Raw genomic sequence first — 19,199 nt, 5'->3', positions numbered from 1 at the left:
CACTGGGGCACCTCCTAGAGGCAGTTTGACAGCAAGTCAGTGAAGCTTCTCTTTTGAGCCCTCCCCAGCTTCTGGGCAGCCCCTGCCTCCTATTGTCTATACTTAGCAGCCAATCTGTCGACATTCATGCACACCCTCACGGAGCTTTCTAGTTTGAGTAAGTTTGCTGTTTCTGAAGGGACATGGCCCCTGCCTCTGGGAGGTTGTCCTGGTTGTGGTCTTTCCTGTCTCTACGTTCTCTGGTGCTCCCAACGCATATTTTCCTCAGAGTTCTTGCAGTCTGGAGTGGGCATGTTGCATTAGTAAACTGACTCCTGCCAGGAAATCTCATTGGGAGCTCAGAGGGTGTCCGGCCCACTCCGGAAATGCACATTTATCCCATCCCATTCAGCGCGGCTGCTATGGAATCGAAAACCGTGAAGCCAGGCATGTTCCTCCTTCTAAGGAGTGCTTGATGGGTTGCAGAGAGGGAAAGAAGAGACCGTGGTCTGAGTGGCCACCCAGAGCAGAAGTGAAATGCTGGGTCATTTCTTTCGAGCAGATCTGCCGAGGCCAAGCAGGAGTCAGACCTGCTCTTCCGAGGCATTCAGCGGGATGCCGGGGCTGGCTGAAAGTGTGCCGCTTTCTGCAGATGAGAGAATCGTGGCATCTCATCGCTTTGCCTTGGCTACTAAGATGCTCATAAACCGAATCTGTACTTAGTTGTTCTAACTCTTATAAAAAAAAAAGTGCTTGGAATACTTTTACTCTCTTCACCCTCTACATCCTTGTTTTTATCTTTTGTTTTGGGTAGGTCTTTGAAAAAACTTTTATTTTATCTGAGCTCTTATTACAAATCACCTGGGATTCAGAGTCAGGTAAAGTAAAATACCAAATGATTCTCCTTATATGAGTCAGATTTATAGTCGCCAAGGATAGGGTGGTGTTTGCCAGTGGCTGGAATGGAGGGCTGCCCATCAACGGGTACAGAATTTCATTTTTCTAAGATGGGTCCATTCGAGAGATCCGCTCTACAACATTGTACCTGTAGACAACAGTCCTGTGTCGCACATTTAGAATTCTGTCAGGAGGGTAGATCCTAGGGTAAGTGTCCTTACCACAACAAATAAAACAAGGAGAAGGCACCCATGTGCACACATTCACCCGCGTGCGTGCATATGCAGTCTTGCTAGTGGGCCCAGCTAGGGCTAAATGCTGTGGACACAAAGATAGGGCAAGGAGCACATCTGGGTGGTGGGGCAGGGAGGCGGGGACTTGGCTCTTTTAGTTGGGGGTCACCGGGGAAGCCTTCTCAGCGGGGAGGTGAGCAGAGGTCTGAACAAACAAGCTACAGTCATGTGATCATGGAGGGCCCCGTAACGTTTACAACAGCCTAGGGAGCATTAACACCACCAGTAGCTTTAAAAAGTGACTTTCTTTTAATAGAGGAGGAGTCCGAGGCCAGACCAGGTCTGGGATCCAGGACTGTGTGATGTCCCCCAGAGTAGAGGACATCATGGTACCATGTGAAGGATTGGGGGTTTTGACATCCAGCGCCCCTGCTCCCCCACTCCCCCGCTCCCTCGCTGGATGAACTTGAGCAAGTTGGGACCTCTCCGTGTCTTAGTTTCCTCTTCTGTAAGATGGGGATCAACACAGTCCCTGCCTTGTTGAAATGTGATGACAATGAAATGGTTGGCTCAGTGCCTGGCCCTCGGCTGGGACCCAGTGAATAGAAGCAGTTACACAATACTGCCTATGATCCGTTAAAGAGACGGGGACAGACCCCTAAGCCACCCGGTGGACAAAAGCGACGTCTGATGACTTCTTATGGGGAACTCGCTGACCTCCTTCATCTGTGCCAAGGGCTCAGAGAGACTTACTCTGCAGCACGAGAGGATTTTCCTGGGTGCTCGGGCAGGCAGTCTTGGGACGCAGGCTGGGATTCCTCCTCTGGCTCCCTCGAGTCTCTGTTGGTGGGGACTGATGCTGCTGTCCCGTGCCCTTTGGAGGTGCTCTGAGGGGGCCATTGAAGTTGTCCATTGAGGGGGGAGGGAGAGTTGCCCAAAACCACGTAGCAATTTGCCTTTCCTAAAAATTGTGCTGCTGAACGCCTGAGTCCTGCCCCTCTCCCCCGCCTCCCCAGCCAGCCCTTTTCTTCAAGAACACAGAGGGGAATGCGCTGGGGAGACAGAGTTCATGAGAGCTGTGCTGAATGGACTACAGCTTTGGCCCTGAATGGCAATGTGGGTCTCCTGGGAGCACGCACATGGAGCATGAGTTTTGCTCCAAATAGATGCCTCCGTGGTCTCCCATCCTGCTAACATGAGGCTGGCTCTCAGACATCATCACTTTACCATGATAAGGCCCCCAGCTGTAAGGAAGAGACAGCACAGGAGGGGTCCCTTGGCCCACTGCAGGGGCAGGGAGGGTGACCCACTCAGCCCGGCTTCCTTGGGACATCCCTGCTTTTAGCACTGGAAGTCCCATGTAAATTGGGGTAGTTGGTCACTCTGGAAGCAGGGCTGATGGTCTCAATGACCTTCGTGTCTTTGGAAAACAATGCTGACCGTCAGGCCCCCACTCTGACTCCTGAGGAGGAATGTCTGGGAGCAGAATCCCGGAATCCGTGTCGTTCACAAGTTCCCCCGTGGTTCTAAGGGAGCTGGTTCTCTGTCAGGCCAAAAGGTGGGTGGGAGCAACCCGAAGCCCTCACCAGTCATGGTGAGTGTCCTGCCTGGAGGAGATGGCCAAAATGTATCCCCAGGTTGGACCTTCCTAGGGGAGGAGAGGGGAGGAGGTGGTGGGAAGGAGCTCTGAGCTCCTCTTACTCTGAGACTGAGGACTGGTGGGGGGTGGTGAGGGGTGGGGAGGTGGCCCATCCAGCTCCTATCACCAGACAATCATTAGGGGACAAGTAACGGGGTTTTGTCTTCTTTCTCTATGGACATCTGCAGCTTTCTACAAGGAGCTTGCTCTGATAAACGCTTCAAGAAAGAGCAGGGCTGATTTGGAGTTCACTCATTCGTTTGTGCATGCGTGCACACATGCTGTCCTTACCCATCAGCATTTATTGGACAGCTGTTAGGTGCCAGTGTTGGTCCTGGTGGCAAGATACCATCGTGACTGACGCCAACTAAGGGCCTTCCTTTGTGGCATTTCAATTCTGTGGGGGTCTGTGTAGCAACGGAAAGATCAGAAACTGAAGAGAGCACATGTTTCCCAAATCCGCTCCACCCTTCCCCACCCAACCTGGGGCTCCAGGAGGCCGGCCGTGAGCTCCCAGGGCTACCCCCCTGCTGTTCCCATGGGCCAGTGGGTGGCCTGGTCAGGGGATCAGAGGGATCACTGATGCCCTGGCTTGCTCCCTGCAGGGCCTCTGAGGACTGGCTGCCTCCCTCCAGCTTGGCTCCTGCCCAGTGGTCCTCTCTTCCAGCCACAGCTGTCCCCAGGTCCCTGCAAGTGCTCCTTCCCCTGTGGGCTGGGGAAGTAGTGGCTCCCCAGGGGTGCTAGCCCCAGGACGCTGCACCAGTCTTCTGGGGCTCCTGACCCCGGCTCCCAGCGCTGGCCATGCCCCTTTAATACACGCTCCTCAGTTACCCACATTGAGCGGGCCATCTCTTTCTTCCCGGGACCTTCACCAACACAGCCCTGAAGTGCATCCGCATTCTCGAAAATAACAACTCAGTTCTGCAGACGAGAGTATCGTTGATTTTTAAAGACACTTCTCACACCTAAAAGGAACATCACATTTATTATTGTGTCAGGGAGGAGGGTTTTATGCAACACTATGTTGACTATGAAGAAGTGGAAATGGCGAACAAATGGGAAAAGTCATCTTACGTGTAATAAAATAAGTTACAAGTAAATGAACATGAGATCTCCCTTCTGCTCTCTTAAACCCTGCTGCAGAGGTGTAAGTGAATCATTCAGGGAAATGCACCTAGAGCTTTAAAATTGTATTCTTATGGATCAAACAGTACTTTTGTTACGAGTTTCCACTTAAGGAAATAGTCAGAAACATAAAGATTTATGGGCAGAGATATTCATCATAGGATTATCTAATAGTGATAAATCGAGAATAATATCCATATTCTACAAAAGAAAGTTGACTAAAGAAATCATGCTGCCTCTGGAAGGACATAGTCTCTGGCAAGAACTCCTCTGGCTCACATTCTGTCACGGTGCTAACTGCTTTGTGTGTGTGGACCCTCCTAATCCTCCAAGCGGAAGCCGTGAGCCAGAAGGCCCTCTCAAGTGCTTGCTCAGGGAATGTGAGCTTTCATGGATTTTGAAAAATTATTTTATAGAAAGGCTCTTACGTAACTACTGAGAGAATGATTTTGAAGAATATTGAAATATGCAAAAGTATTCATGGTATAAACTGAAAATAGGAATAGACAAAACCCAGAATTTAGAATTTAGACATAGAGTAGTCCTCATTATTAAAGCACGAAGGACACACGCTAACATGACAAATGTCCGTATCTCGATGGTGCGATTGCTGTAGATGGGAATGTTTTTGTTAGTTTTCATATGATTCAAAATAGATCATTATTAACTTGCTTCTCCCCTCCCCTCCCCAACATAGAGAAGTAAATGACAACAAAAACACAAAATGGCCCACAATATCCCATATCCCAGGTATCTTTTGTACACACACACACATACACAGTGACACATAAGCCTAGTTCTCAGTTTAAAACTGTACAAAAAAGGAACAAAAACAAAACTGAGTCTTCCTTCTCATCCACAAGGCTCCCACATGAAACCACTGATAATAAATCCTTTTGATTCATTGCAGGGTATATGCATATGGCAGCAGATCCAAGTTCTCTTCAAATAAGCCTGTATTGATTTTACAATCAGAAAATTGTAGCATGCACGTATTTGAAATGTGGGCATTTTTACTGTCAGTCCCTCGAGTGGCAGACTAGGGTCCTGACCTGGTTTGGAGGATGGGGAGGTTAGGCACCCCCTTGGAGGGGGACCCGGAATGAGTGTAATGGCCCTTGGCTTGGGATCTAAAGGTCTTGGGTGAGCTCTGGAATTCGCACATCTCCTTGATCCTCAGTTTCCCCATCAGAGGAATGGTACACATAGGGGTACTGACACTTTCCTTTGGAACAATAATCAGCATTAAGACGCCAGTGTTGATCTCCAAGTTCAAGATTGGTGGTTGCTGTTGGGTCTTCACGAGCGTTGCTACCAGTCACTTTTTCGTGTCCCAGAAAATTCTGGCTTCAGTTCTTCCCGAGGACCTAGGCATTCTTGACCTCCCCAGTCCCCTAAACCTCCTCCTTCTGCTTCCAGCTTCCTCCCTTCTCCTTCAAAGGAACTGAGTACATGTGTTTTCTATTACTTTTCCTTATCTCCCCCTTACCCTACCCCAACTTCCTTAGAATTTGGGTCATTGATTGCATAAAAAAAAAACAGGGAACCATAGGGTTGAACACTCATATTGGGCAATACATACAAGGTTCATAAAATTAACTGGAAACTCTTTCTCTTGATGCAGTTCCCTACTCACTGAACTCATGTGACTTTTGAACAAATCACTCACACTCTTGAAGCTTCTGTTTGTTCTGTGTGCAGAAAGGGAATGCTCCATTGTCTTTGGTACACAGTGAGCAAGAATGTGTCGGTGCTAGAGAAACTTCCATCTTCTCAGTCCAGAGGAGAGATGGAGTGGGGGGGTTCACAGCAGCATTTGAAACCAGAGGTCCCCGATTTCGTGTGGAGGGCTGAGCCATTTTACCAGAGTGTGTGCCATCAGGGAGCCAGGGCGAAATGGCTGCAGGAGTCCGCCCCGAGGTCCCGGGGGGAGGGAGTGCCAAGCTTTCCTCCACAAATCCATGGAGTTCATACTTCTTATTGGGTGTGTGGGCACAGCACAGGATTCAAGGTCCGAAAGATTGGGCTGGAGTCCTTGCTTGTTACTCACCTGCTGAACGATCTTGGAAAGTCCTCACGTGGCCAGGTTTTAGAGTATTCTTCTGTAATGTGGGTACAATCTTCCCTTCCTTTCTGGACAGCTGTAGTGACAATAAGATGAATTCATTGCAGCAAAAGCACTTTGCAGACAACATGATGTTAGGAGAATGTAAGGCATGTTCTGCATTCGGATATTGGAAAATGAGCCCTATGGTAGTGAGAATAAAAAGATCCCTTTCTTGGGGCACCTGGCTGCCTCCGTCCATAGAGCATGGGACTCTTGGTCTTGGGGTCATGAGCTCGAGCCCCATACTGGGGGTAGAGATTACTCAAATAAATAAATACATAAGCTTAAAAAAAAAATCCCTCTCTTCATTTATTTATTATTATTTTTTTTTAAGATTTTATTTATTTATTTGACATAGAGAGAGACAGTGAGAGAGGGAATACAAGCAGGGGGAGTGGGAGAGGGAGAAGCAGGCTTCCCGCGGAGCAGGGAGCCCGATGCGGGGCTGGATCCCAGGACCCTGGGATCACGACCCGAGCCAAAGGCAGAGGCCCAAGGACTGAACCATCCAGGCGCCCCTCTTCATTTATTTTTTTAATAAACATGATACATGTAAACAGTCTTTGTTATGTACCATGTAGCCTTCTAAGTACTTGATAAATATTAACACATTAAATTGCCCTAATTAGCCAATGAAAAAGATACAACTATTGTTCCTGTTTCACAGATGAGAAAACTATGGCGCAGAGAGAGTAAGTAACTTGCCCAAGGTCACACAGCTACGAAGGGGCAGGATTGGAACCCAGGCCATCTAGCTCGAGAGCCCATGCTCTTCAACATTTCTCACTCTGTCTTCTTTGCTAGTGGTGTTTGGCATAGTAAGGATAACATGAGACTTGGAACAGGCTGCTGGTGGAGCTGAACCCTGCCCCTTGCCTGTGCGGCCTTGAGAAGGTTAACTAACCTCTCTGAGCCTTGATATCCTTATTTACAAAACGGGAATAGATATGCCCACATCATATAATTTTTGCACAGGGTAAATCGAGGCACACTGGTCCACACGGACACAATGAGGGTGCAAGGGAATGTGCGTTAGATTCGCATGCAGGGCCTGGACCCAGCCTCTGTCACGTACTTGGTTACTGATGGATTTTAAACTTTCCCAGGCTCAACCCTCTTCCTTCCCAGAGGGACATCCCATCCACGCCACATCCTTCAGAGAGTGCGGGACCCTGCTTACGCCAGCACAACACCCCCCTCCCCGCCCCACCCAGGGCCTGCCCTGCAGAGTGGGGAGGGAAGCTCTGTTTCCATGCCTGAACACATTCACCAATTACAGTTTGTCAGCTCCAAGGAGCCAGTTGTCAGAATCCTGTTTCCTTTGGGTTCCGTAGAACAACCATGGCCCCACACTTTTCTGTCTACCTCCCCTTCCCAAAAACTTGCCAGCTAATGTTAGGGTTGGAGGGGAGGCTCTGATGAAGGCCTGCCCACGTGGGGTTAAGGTTACCAGCGGCCTCTGCCTCTGGCCAGACTCGCTGGGAACGGCAGTGGCCACTTCCCAAAGCTCGGTGGGGGAAGGAGCGCCGCCAGGTCAGTGGGCAGTGACCCGGCACAACGTTTCCAAGATCTTGGGAGCCCCGCCTTGGCAGACCAGACCCACAGCCCAGGGTTTTTGCAAGAGAGGCAGTGAGTTTTATCCAGATAAAGTCTGAAGTGGTTATACTTTTCACAGCATTTTAACTTTAGAAATGGCCAGACACTTGCTGCAAAGACCTGACCAGGGGTCTGACTGCCTGACTCAAGGCCCCTTTAAGGGATAAATGCTGACAGATTATCTCGATAAATAACGATAATAAATCTAGCCACAGTTCTTTCCTCTCCATGAAAGGTATCACAGACCATGTATTGATTTTATTTTTTTAAGAAAAGAAATAAGAAGTGTCTACCAATTAAGAATAAAACGAACAGTTTATTACACTCCAAGCTTTAAGGCAAATAGACAGCAGAAAAACACTTGATTTTGCCCCTTCTACTGAGACATAGTAATTAGGCAACTATGTAAATAACCTTATATTAAAATCTGAGACAGGCTGTCATTTGCTCAGTCTTTGTGTTTTTGTTTTTTTCCCCCGGATCATAAAGATCAGCCAGTGCTCCCGCTTTTCTGAATTTTGCAAAACTTTTTTCCCTTTTCTGGCCATTCTAAAAATGCTCAGTCTCTCCTTCTTTGGCTTTGAATAGGCTTCTCACAAGACTCATCTTCTCACCTGTTTGCGAGATCTGCGGTCGAATGAGCTCTAAGAGATCCTTATTTACTTGTGTGTCCCACAAGCCTCGACTAAGCACAAACCGCATGTGTTACTCCTTGTATTAGGCGGTTTGGAGCTCTGTGAAACGTTATGCAAAAAAAAAAAAAAAAAGAAGAAGAAGAGACGGGCAGATCCCAGGACTGTAATACTGAAATAATGAGAGTTTTTCATTGAGGAAGAAACTAAAAACAAGCAAAATATTTGCACACTGACCTGCCACATACATGTCCAGCTAGGCCACCCTGGTTTGTGTGTGTGTGTGTGTGTGTGTACTATGATTCTGGGCCCAACCAATGTTTGTTGAATACATAATGTCTCTCTCTTTCTAGAAAGTAAACTCCACCAGGGCAAACTTTACTATTGTTTACTGATGTGTCCCACACATGGAGAGCTGTGCCTGACACACAGCAGGCCCTCAGTTAATATGTGTTGAATGAATAGTCATCTTCAGCTCATGCATGCAGTCAACGTTCCAAAAGTCTTTCTGAAACACCTGCTCTGTGGCAGGAACTGAACTAGGTGCTGGAAATGCAATCCCAAACAAGATTGAGCTGGCTCTGTCTTTTCTGATCTTTCAGGCAAGGAGAGGATAGGGAATTGGTTGAGTTAACCCTACACTGCTTTGCAGGCAATCAGTTAGGGGGATTTGGGGATCCTGTCCTGGAGGATAGAGTAAGATGCCTCACCCAGACCTGGGGAGCGAAGGAATGCTGGCTGGGTAAAGATAGGACTGGATGAAGAGGAAGTTCACCAATAGGAAGTGAGGGAAAACAAGGAGCCAGGAGGGACTGAGGATGTCACACCCAGAGTCAGAGTCAGGGAGCCAGGTGAGAGGTGGATTGGGGGAGTAAGCAGAAGCCAGATTGTACAGAGCCTCCCAAGGGATTTGGATTTCCCCCTAAAGACAGCATGAGGCCATTGATGGGTTTCTAGGGGATCAACATGGGCAAAGTTTTGTTTTGGCAAGTTCACTGTGGTTGCTGTGTGTAGGATGGATTTAGACCCCATCAGAGAGGCAACTAGGAGGCTCCCGCATCAGCCAGGGGACCTGGATGGGGACCTGGGTGAGAGTGGAGCAGGTTTTGGGCTGGAAGATCTAGAGGGATTCCTGAGAGATTTGGAAGGAAGAGCTGACCAGGGTTGGGGGGTGAAGGAGATGTGGTAATAATGGTGAATCTGAGACACCTGGTTTGCTCAACCATCCGGGTGGATGGTTTGAAGTAGTTCAGGTGCAATGCTGGAGAAAAAATTAACATAGGTTCCATATGGGTGACTTGGGAGATGGAGAGTTTCATGGCCCTATTGAGTCAATTCCTCAGTCTACTTTGAAGGCAGATGGATGAGAAGGAGGAAGAAATATGATTTACAAAGTTGTGTTGATAAAGGGCATGGATTGGTGTCCTGGGTTGCACAAGCTCGTTGTCTACCTTATTAAAATTCGAGATCTTTCATCCACACCTTCATATGACTCTCGAAGAATGATTGAAAATATTCTTCTGGATGGTCTCTGGTGCTTTGAATATGAGTCCTCTTCTGGCAGCTGGGTGTGGAGTGGATGAGAAGGGAGTTGGACCAATCATCTTTTACAGAAATGGAACTTCTTGTTTTTTGGATCTTTGATGTCTTCACCTGGTGTTCTTCAAGGGCTTTATTCCCTTCCACTCTAGTAATTTTGGAAATGCGATATTCTGAAGCACAATATCAACATTGCAGAAGGATAAACCTGGCACTTAGAATTCATTCACTCGTCTATCTACTTCTGTGTCAGTCGAGTGGTTTGGAACTGGTGTTGAAGTGTCTCATGTAATTCATCTTGGGCGAGGCCCAGCACTGGTGCTTTGTTAAAGCTCTCCAAGTGACACTCACATGTGGCTTGGGCTGAGACTTAAGGTTCCATGAGAGCAGAAGCCACGTCTCTTTCACTTCTGCCACACTCCCAGTATTTCAGGCAATGCCTGGCACAGAAATCGTGCTCAATACATATTTGTAGAATATATTAATTCAATTATGCACTCATCAAACGTCTATTAAGCCCTGCCAGATTTTTTTCTAATTGATGATGCACATCATCTTGTGTCATTTCCCACAGATAGCCACCAGGTACCTCGGTTCAGGAAATTAGTTTTACTACCGAATCACACACTGGCACGAGGTGAGGATTGGTTGCTCTCTGCCTTCTCAAGTACTTCCCTCTCAGGTACTTTCTCTTACCTATGGGCACCTAAGGCCTCTAGAGTGCCCATGACTGGGGACAGATGATCCAGAGGAAGCAAACATGATGCTCCTTAGTCGGGGAAGTTGTCTGTCACTGAGCTGAGAGCCCTTGGACCCCTTTCAGGGGCCACATCCGTCCTCTCCATCACTTAGAACTAGTGCTTGGGGCCCTGCTCCGAGCTTCTGATCCGCTAGCCCAGAGACTGCCCTCTCTGCCTTGTTTGGTTGTGTCCTTCCATCTCTGCAAAGTCTTGTCCCTGCCTTATTCATTCCTTCTTCCAGCCCTCTCTGCAGGACCCCGTTGCTGTGCACAGAGACTATTTAGAGGTCCCACTTTCTCCAGTGATGGAGATGGCTGCCACAGTCCTCTTGACCCACCAGAGTGTCTATAGCTGATGCAGCTTCTTTCACTTGACTCCAATTACCTGTCCTAAGCCCCTTCCTCATACTGCCAAGAGATTTCCTGCAGATATGTAGCCCCGTGATTCAGGCAATTATCCACGTATTCCCCCACATCATTAGTTTTATGGAACACTGCCAGGGGGCATATTTTTCTTTCCCAGGACTCCAGAGAATAAAGGAAATAGAACTCTTACCATGAAGTCATATTAAGGAGTTTATTTCTCAGAAAATACCCCATAGCACTTTTATAAAACCTTACATAGAGAGACTGCGTTTAGGAGAGGAATTATTTTTACCTCACCTGCTGCCGTAAGAATCATTGTCCAGGCTCCCTGACTTCCAGAGCATGGCTTTAGAAACGATTTCTGTAGTGTCTACTGACCACAAAGGGGTGCCTGGGGTCACTATAGGGAGGCCGTGGTGCATGACGGGTCTTCCTGGGTTTAGGGAGGGTGACTATAGAACTTAATCAGCCATAATTTAATCATCCAAATCAGGATGCATTTTTTTTTTTTTTAGTGGGATAACAGGTGTAAATCAGGACTGTTCAGGCTCACTGGGACATATGATTACTCTAGACTCAGTGCTTTAATTCTATAATTTGCTGAAATTTCCTTCGTGGATCCGGCTGATAGAGTAAAAACACAAAGAATTCAGCCAGATTGGGCAAAATATTAGATTATAATCTAGAGTAGTTGTTTTCTCCACTGAACCGGAGAACAAAGTATGATGGGATATATCAGTAAGCTCCTGCTACAGCCATGCCGTGTAACAAACTGCTGAACACTGTCTCCGATAGCGACAATCAGCTCTTCTCACATATCTCTCTGTAGGTCAGCTAATCCAGGCTGGGCTTGAATCCAAGCCACGGGACGGGTCCAGCTCCATTTCACATGTCTCTCCTTTTCCATGGACCCATGGGCCAAATGGGACATGCTGACCTCAGGGACATGGTGCATGAGTGGAAACATGAGCTGCCATCTAACACTAAGGCTTAGATCTGGCACTCCGTCCCTTCCATCCACATTCTGTTGGCCAAAGCAAAGCCTATGGACAAGCCCAACCTCAGTGGCGTGGGGAAACATGCCGTGTCTTCAGTGGGAAATATGCCAAAGGCACATACAAAGGGCACGGATCTGGGAAGGGGTAGAGATTGGGAACAATCGCACCATCGATCACAAGGAGCATGAGACTAAAAAGGGTTTGCTTTTCCCCAGGCCTCTGGGGTGAGCTGGTTGCGTTTATTCAACCAGACGTAGGCTGAGAAGGAAGAGTGAAGAGATCACAGACCAATTTGGTCTTCTAGAGGCAGGATGCAGAGAAGTGGGCTCCTTCTTATTGAGAATGCAAGAGGAAGAGAGGGGCAGAGACCCTCCTGATTGAGAATAGTAATCCTGCTCCATGAAATATGGGGCAGGGTTGGACTCTTCCCATCCACCCATCAGATCACACATTATACTTCCCACAGGATGGGGGTAGTGAGGATGGGGAGGAGAAGAGCAGTGCTCATGCCCATGCTGAGGAGGGGAAGCAGAAACCCTCTGCCTGTGGGCTTAAGGTGTCCCCAGCTCACAGACGTTTCTGTGGGATGTCCATGGCCCCACAGGATCCCACCAGGTGGAAGTTTGCAGGGTGGCTGGTAAAGGCTGGCTTTCTTGTTCTTTTGCTCATTCTTAGTTCCATGAACAAATGCTGCTGTGGGCTTGGTGCCCCTATGACTCTGAGTCACCTCCTGCAGTGTCCCCCTCCCCCTGCCTGAAGCGCCAAGCCCCAAGCCTTGGCCACCTGCTGCCAGAGCCCTGCATGACCTCCTCTCAGAGAGGGGCTAACGGGTAGTGAATCTTGTTAATCAGATGAACTAATCATGCTGATTAGGCCTAGTTCAATAATGGATCACCCCTCACAGGGAATCTCCAGTTGAATGTTTAAAGCCATAAAATGGTTCCAGGGAAATGACTTGGGTGGGGGTGGTGGTCAGGATCAAGGGAGGGTGGGCTACGGGGAGGCTTTTGGGGAACGGGATTTCAGGGCCAAACTCCCCTCACCCCACAGATGACAAGGGGCTCTTTCATGTTCAAGGATGGCTGAGACAATAGTGGTGTTGATCATGCGGAGTCTGCAAAGTGTGGATCACACGAAGTCTGCAGAGCAAGGCAGACTGTGGTCACCAAAGCTGTAGGTTCTCTACCAGCCTTTTCTCCCCACCCCTGCTGCCATTCTCTTGGCTCCAGTCTTCTCTTCTCCAACTTGGCTCTTGCAATGACTTCCTGGCTTGTTAGCCTGACTCTCCAGTCTCTACTCCCCTAGATACTGCAGCTAGAGTGGTCTTTTCTATTTTTCATTATTTACATAATCAGAAAAAATATTAAAAAAAATAGAGGGGCACCTGGGGGGCTCAGTCGGTTAAGCATCCAACTCTTTAAAAAAAATTTTTTTTTTTATTTGAGAGAGAGAGAGAACAAACAGGGGGAGGACAGCAGAGGGAGAGGGAGAAGCCGGCTCCCCACTAATCAGGAAGCCTGATATGGGGTTTGATCCCAGGACCCTGGGAACATGACCTGAGCTGAAGGCAGATGCTTAACTGACTGAGTCACCCAGGCGCCCCAAGCATCCAACTCTTTATTTTGGCTCAGGTCTTGATCTCAGGGTCATGAGATCGAGCCCCTTGTCGGGCTCCCCACTGAGTGTGGAGCCTGCTTAAGATTCTCTCTTTGCCTCTCCCTCTGCCCCTCCCTGCTTATGTGCCATCTCTCTCTAAAATAATAATAATACTATTAATGATAATGATACAGAAAAGTGCATAGATATTATAGCTGATGCCCAAATATTTGCCATTCCAAATCAGCACATGCTAACTCTCTGCCATATTTTATCTGTCATCTATCATCTATCTATCTATCTATCATCTATCTATCTATCTATCATCTATCTATCTATCTATCTATCTATCTATCTATCTATCTATCTATCTATCTATCATCTATCTGTCATCTATCTATCAATCTATCTATCATCTACCTATCATCTATCATCTATCTATCTGTCATCTATCTATCTATCTATCATCTGTCTATCACATATCTTCATCATGATCATCTATCCATCCTTTATTAAAACACAGCAGACATATGGAAACATGCAAGCCATTGTGTGGCTGTTGAATTTTCAAAGTGAACAGAATCTTGTAACCAGCACCACAGAAAGAAACAGAACATTACCAGCCTCCGTTTGCCTCCTACTGGTCATGCCATTTCCCCCACCCCCACAAAAGGGAACTGCCATCCTTAGGTTACAGCATGGGTTGGTTTGCCTTTCTTTTTCTTTACTGATTTTTTTTCTCTCTCTCTCTCTCTTTTTTTAAAGATTCTATTTATTTATTTGACAGAGAGATAGAGAGAGAGCAAGTAGGCAGAGAGGCAGGCAGACAGAGAGGGAGAAGCAGGCTCCCCACCAAGCAGGGAGCCCGATGCAGGGCTCAATCCCAGGACCCTGGGATCATGACCTGAGCCTAAGGCAGATGCTTAACCAACTGAGCCACCCAGGCGTCCCTCTTTTTTTTTTTTTGAATGTAGTTGACATACAATGTTACGTTAGTTTCAGGTGTGTAACAGTGATTCAACAAGTTTATACATTATGCTACGTTCTGCACAAGTATGGCTACCATCTGTCCCGATACATGGCTATTACATTATCACTGGCTATATTCCTTATGCTATTGGCTATATTCCTTATGCTCTGCCTTTTATTCCCATGACTTACTCATTCCCTAACTGGAAGACAGTATCTTCCACTCCCCTTTGCCCATTCTGCCCATCGCCCACTTCTAACCCCTCTGGAGTTTGCCTCTTTTTGAATTTCACATGTCGTCACTCAATGTGTGCTCTTTGTGTGTTGTATTTATTTTGAATTTCTCTTTTCGGAAAGACATTATTATTATTTAAATATTTTATTTATTTATTTGAGAGAGGGCACAAGCTGGGGAAGCAGCAGAGGGAGAGGGAGAAGCAGACTCTATGCTGAGCAGGGAGCCAATGTGGGGCTCCATCCCAGGATTCCAGGATCATGACCTGAGCCAAAGGCAGATGCTTAGCCGACTGAGCCACCCAGGTGCCCCCCAGAAAGACATTTTTAAAGATAAATGTGAAGTCCTCTGTTTTAATTCTATTTCCTTCGCCGGAGGCAGCCGCATATCATAAATATGATACATAGCACATGTCTTTATATGTTTACATATGTGTATAACATTTGCTTTGGATGTATTCTTTTTCTTTTTAAATACATGGTTTCACAATGTAAGAAAGTTCTGCCCCTTGCTTATTTCTCAGAGTAAGCTTTCTAAACTGCATGTCAGGTCATGTGACTCCCTTTCCTTTTTCACTGCTCCCCTGACCCCTTCCCACTGCTTCTACCTCTTTGCGACCTGTGAGTCTAACATTGTATCTGTTGCTGTATAACAATGTTTGGGGTAAATGAATGAATGAACAGAAGAACAAAGGCTCTCCACCTCATGAGGAACTTGAAAGTCCAGAACAAATATTCCCTCCCCCTTCTTTTTGGCTGCCCTGTCAATGTCTGTCTGTAACACTCCCCAAAGACTTAAGGCCATCAGCAAGCCCCGCATAGAAATTTGACTTTATAAAATGTTCCTTCAGAAGAGGTGGACATTTTAGACCTGGGTCAGAGCTCTGTAGCTGGCTCCTGATCTGTTTTCCTGGAACAGGGGAACAGTAGTGCTCTTCCTAGGCATTTGCTTACTTAGAGCAGAAGGGAGTTTAGAATACAGAATTATCAGGGACAGACAAGGAATGTTAAATGCACATCTCCACAAATTGCTAAGACATCAATCATTAGACGTGGCCAGTCCCGGGGGTTCTATCAAATTCTGTTGATTGTTCTAGCCTTTCAGGGGGTGATCAGGACCAGAGCGAGCGAGATGGGGCGCTACTGATGTTCTGAAGGGGGAGATCTCAAAGGCTGTGTTGGGTAAAGGAATAGTAGTCCTGTCCTGTGTGGCCAGCCTTGCTATTGTTGATAGCTCTCCAGACCCCAGGGCCTTTTCCTCATGGCTTAGGTTCCTCGGGGCCCTCCTGTCTGTTCCTTCACCCAGGGCTCAGTCTCCATCCTCATGGACAAATGCCCTTTTAGATTTTGAATGGAATCTTGGTTATCCCACCGACCAGATGACTTGGATAAGCCCATAGACCTCTCTGACATTAGTGTCCTTCACTGGGCTGTGGACATCATATTACTTATCTCCTGGATCTCTTGAGAGAATTAAACGATGATAAAGGTGGTAAAAGATGTGAAATGTCTGGCTCCTAGATAGCGCTCAGGGTATTTTTCTACTTGTGTCTGCAGGTAGATGAAACAATGGAAGGAAATACTATTAGTTATGTTAACACACCTACATGCATATTATGTACGTTTTTAGTGTCTGATTTTGCTTTTTTATTTGTTTTAAAGATTTTATTTATTTATTTGAGAGAGAGTGCACACGTGAGAGAGGGAGAGAGCATGAGCAGTGGAGAGGAGCAGAGGGCAAGGGAGAAGCAGGCTCCCTGCAGGGCTCGATCCCAGGACCCCAAGATCATGACCTGAGCCGAAGGCAGATGCTTAACCGACTGAGCCACCCAGGCTCCCCTAGTGTCTGACTTTATTTCTAACATTTTACCATAGACATTTTCTAATCTCATTAAAAACACCTGCTCTACATTTCTTCTGATAGTTGCATAATATTCTAACATGTGGTTGCATGTCAGTACAACTAACCACTCCACGCTGTGGGCTACCTTTATTTATTTTCCATTTTTTATCAAGGTGAGTTCTGAGGCCAGCCCAACCTGCTGTTGTTCTTTTAAAAAAACTCATTTGCAAACAACGTGTCTTCTATTACTTTCGCCTTGCTTTGTTTTCTTTTCTGCCTGGGATACTTGTAATTTATTTATTTTTCTTGATGTCAAGCTGTGGGTTTCTTTTTTATCCGTCATGCTTGTTGCAGCATATATCATTTTGTTTTGCATTTTTAGATCATTTTCTTCAGTTCAAGAATGTCCTACTATAGATTTGATTGGTGTTTCAGTATCATTACTTTTTTGAAGACTTTTTAAGAAACACATCTTTTTTCTTTTTGTAAATTGGATCACTTTTCTCTGTTCTTCACATATGCCATCTGTTTGCTCATTATTTTCAACTCTAGATTCTAAAAGATATATTGCAAAGTTACTGTTTCTCTGAAACTCAGTTTTCTGCAGTATAAATTCTGCTCTTCATTACTTCTAATGTAAACTGTGATTCTAAGAGTGCATTTATAGTTTCTTTGCTGACTTTGGGATCTTGGCCAGACTTTCCTTCATCTTAACCTGCATCTTCCTTTTGTATTTTGTCTCGTTTTTCATCTCCTTGCCTCCTCTAGAAGCCATGCCTTCCTGTAATTTATTGGGGAAAAAATAAATGTAGTTCCTAAAATCTTCTATTTTTTTAGTAAACAAAGTTAGAGGCATGTCTTTTCTCTGTATCTTTAGGGAAGTGTACCAGAGCAATATATGGTAAACCATGATCCATGGTCCTGTGCGCTAATGGTCCATGGGCCCAAACCGGCCCATTCCCTGTTTTTGTAAATAAAGTTTTATTGGAATACATCTATACTCACTCATTCATATATTGTCTGTGACTGCTTTCTTTCACAGTGCAATGTAATTATGACAGAGACAGTATGGCCCACAAAATCTAAAATATTGCTATCTGGCCTTTTTGGGGAAAAAGTTTGCCAACCCTCATCCTATTCTCCTCTGTTTAATCATTGTCACATGAAGAGAGATATTTCTAAATCCATTGTTTGACCCCAGAAGGCTCTAGATCCCATTGCCTCTGTAGGTTAATAAAGTCATTCTCTCCGATTTAAGTCAGAGCAGAGTTTACCATCAGATTACTCACAGGACAGAGATAACCTACTCATTCTGGCTGTTGATAAAATATTTATTAAGGGACTATTTCCAAAGGTGTGGGAAGAGTTCAGGGATGTAAAAAGGGATGAAGTAGTACCCTAGGTTTAGTACCTTTGAGGCACCTTTACCTACCCTAGGCCTGAAGGTGTCAGGGAAGGGGGGGTGAATAGGAACCCAGAGAGGAGAGCCATATGGGTGGTTGCCTGACAGGAGTTGTGGCTTTCACTGGAGACATGCATCTAAGTCACAGTGACCAGTAGGGAGGAAGCCAGAGTAAAAGTAGCCTGACCTTCCTCTCTTGTCCTGAGGTACTATGCTGGGGCCTTTCAGTGGTTGAAGTCAACCAGAAACCAGAGGACAAAGAATTCTTTTATTGCCTCCCGGGGGCACAGCAGAGAGTGGGAAGGATGAGTAAGTGAGAGACATCCAGCACTTGGAGTTTATGTTCACAGGCTTGAGATCAGAGCTGTCCTATAGAACTTTCTACAATGATGGAAATGTTCCTTACCTATGTTGTCTAATCCACTAGCCCCTAGCTGCATGTGGCTACGGAGCACTGAGAATGTGTCCATGGGCTTACAAACTGAATCTTTCGTTTTATTTAATGGAAATTAATTGAGATCAAAATAGCCACCTAGAACTAGTGCCTATCATCAAGAAGAGCACAGCTCTGGTGGATTTCTGTTTTCTGGCATGCATTGACTGTAGCGTGCTTTGCTGGGCTGTCCTGAGATTTTTTCCCCCCTGGTTCTCTGATTATGAAGCAGATAATTCATTTCTGGACATTCTGAGATAGTCTGTTTCTCTCCTTTTCTAGAAATGATATCTGAAAACTCACAACCTTGAGGAAGCGTAACTTCTGGGCTTCCTTTTATGCCTTTGCCTACCTAACACCCCACCTTGGACCCCTTTCTCTTTCCTCCACTATGAAGTCATGTGATAGTATCTTGCTAGAACTGGAAGATTGTTCCTGGTGATTTCAGGGAAAACGACTTTAGAAAGCTCTCTGAGCTCACTACAGGGTGTCTGTGTTGTTGTTGTTTTGAACTGGCAAAGATCTGGGGTCTCGGCTTTTGAATTGGGGTTTGACTGTGCCTACCAGTCTTGACACTTGGCTTCAAAAGTCAGGATGTGCCATCAGGAATGACTTGATTTTATCGGTTCCCTCCCACAGATGTAGTTAGTAAAACTTCCCCTCAGAACTTGAGACTCAGTTGATTGTGATTCTTAGTTCTGAGAATGTTCATGTGTATTTTGGAGGGAGAGGTCACACCAGGGTGGCTATGTGGATTCTATTAACCCCAAAGCTTCCCCCTCACCATTTTGTCTTTATGATTGTCACTGTTGCTGTTGAAAACAGATCATGATTTTGAACGTGCATAATCTCAGTCTGATGCAAAATTAATA

The sequence above is a fragment of the Mirounga angustirostris genome, unplaced genomic scaffold, assembly GCF_029215605.1.
Source record: "Mirounga angustirostris isolate CCGP_5_RB_7025 unplaced genomic scaffold, mMirAng1.0.hap1 SCAF_10, whole genome shotgun sequence".
Classification (NCBI taxonomy): domain Eukaryota; kingdom Metazoa; phylum Chordata; class Mammalia; order Carnivora; family Phocidae; genus Mirounga; species Mirounga angustirostris.
Note: the sequence above shows the minus strand (reverse complement) of the source record.